Source organism: Anguilla rostrata, chromosome 4 (genome assembly GCF_018555375.3).
Source record: "Anguilla rostrata isolate EN2019 chromosome 4, ASM1855537v3, whole genome shotgun sequence".
NCBI lineage: Eukaryota > Metazoa > Chordata > Actinopteri > Anguilliformes > Anguillidae > Anguilla > Anguilla rostrata.
This window is the reverse complement of record NC_057936.1, coordinates 28,772,681-28,775,144: the sequence shown is the minus strand read 5'-3', so window position 1 is coordinate 28,775,144 and position 2,464 is coordinate 28,772,681.

The following is a 2,464-nucleotide window of genomic DNA, read 5'->3' as shown; positions in this document are numbered from 1 at the left end:
TAGCACTGCTCCAATGATCTTGCTCTTTCCAACAGTTCCAACAGGTGCACAAACAATATAGTTGATGGCATTAGAAACTGCCAAGGAACTAAGTGAATACAAAAGATTAACAAATCAAACTATAGTTTGTAGAAATACTATGGATGGTTTCAAAAATAAAGCGTTAAATTCTACAGTACTTACCACTGGACAGATAAGGCTTAAACTGCCACTGGACAGATATGTCTTTTATAATGTCTTTAAAAAAATTAAAAAAATTATTTATCTTTTTTTCCTTTTGGATAGTGTCATCGGTAGCCTATAGCTGCAAGGTTGTCTCTCTTCTCCTTCCTGCTTTTGTCACAATAAAAATTGTTGTTTATTAGGGTATAAACGCGGCTCTGTACCTTCATGGTGATACCACATTTTTATATTCCTGAGAGTAACACTGAGGTTCTCTATTACTGTTCGTCGCTCTGGATAAAAGTGTCTGCCAAGTGACTGTTAATGTAAAATGCAAATTTTAGCATGCGATTATTTAGTATATTTAATAATTGTTGATGCCCAGTTATCTGATTGAGTTTACTATAGACTGAGTTGGATTTTATTTAATAAATAAATAACATTTGAATTCACACAACATCATAATTTGATAGCCTAATAAAGATGCAGTGGGGGCATTTGAGGTCAGCATTATATTAATGTCAATTTTTCACTTGTGTCAGGTTCACACAACCTGACAAACTTCTCACTTAAAGATAATGTGGCATAACTGCCAAGCTTCAGGGGTATGCTTTGTTAGTGAACCAATTGAGCCTAACATCAGTCTCAAGTGGGCAGGATTCCAACTGAAGGTGGTGATTGAAAGCTGAAACCTTCCATAATGGTGTTTTCGATATATAACATACACAAGAAAATAGGGCTGGGAAACTCCATTCCAGGTTTCCCAAATCAATCACCCCTGTAACCTGGTTTACTGTAATTAGCAAAGCAACTGATCACCATGTCAGTTCACGTGTACATTGCATGTCATACAGGGACACAAGAAAAGTCTTCAGCAGTCATTTATGAGTTCAACAAAAAGGAAATGTAGCCAAAATGTCAGATCATGTAAATGATTCGGCTAAATAAACAAGTAAAGAGCAGAAGTACCATCCCTGCATTTAACACAAACATGGTTAGGTTTTGATGGGGGCAATCTCTGTTAGAGAAGCCTCTCCACAAAATTATGACTTTTGCCATTCAAGGCCAATCAAAAGAGGATAGCCACAATATTCAATATAGATACAAACAAACAATTAAACTGCTGCTCACATAAAACTATAATATATTGTTTTTACTATGCAATTTACAATTGGTACTTTGTAAACAAATTTTTAAAAAACTGTTGTAAATATGTGTGGTTATATTCAAATATAATGCAGTAATTGCCTAATGTATATACTGTAGCAGGATCAAGGTACAGTACTTTTGTTTTGATCCTTGTACCCATTGTGCACAAGCAACAGCATTTGATTTTGAACCAAACTGTCCTATCAAGACAAGCATATTGCTACGTGCTTAGCTGAGGTCTAACCTCCAGCTAAGCACGCTGCAGTTTACCGTCAATGTTTTCTGTCCTGCTATTTATTAATATTTATCATGAATATAACGTGTAAAGATATGTGAAGAATGCAGTCAGTAATAATGCTTGATTGCACTTATGTTCTCTCACTCCAAGTTGCCTTGACCTAGAGCGTCTGCCTAATGAACTTGATGCAATGTAATGTAATAATATATGTGTCACGATACTCAGTGAACTGGACCTAAGTGCAGAGATTCACAGAGAGATGTAAATGGTAAATGGACTGCATTTATATAGCGCTTTTATCCAAAGCGCTTTACAATTGATGCCTCTCATTCGCCAGAGCAGTTAGAGGTTAGGGGTTAGGTGTCTTGCTCAAGGACACTTCGACATGCCCAGGGCGGGGTTTGAACCGGCAACCCTCCGACTGCCAGACAATCGGTCTTACCTCCTGAGCTATATCGCCCCTTTATGTAAAAAAATCCAAAAGAATTTACTTGAGAACTTAGGCGACAATACAAAGAAATTCACAAGATGCAAAAACACTGGAGAAACATAAGAAGCAGGAGATATGATATGATAATGTTCTTATGATATGATATGATAATGTGATGGGCCTAATGCTCCGTTTCGTATCTGGCCGAACAATGCCCCTTAGCTGTGATATAATAACCATATACCATGGCCTGTCGTGAGTTATTGCACACACACACACACACACACACATATATATATATATATATATGGAGAGCGATAAACATAAAGACATTTCCACTCCAGACTTTCTATACAAAACATATTCATGAAACAAAAATAAGTCAAATTAAATGCGCAAATTATTATTATTATTATCAACAACAACAACAGTGTTCAAACACACTTGGAATCTACTATTGTAAATAAAACTCAAAAAGCCTCTGG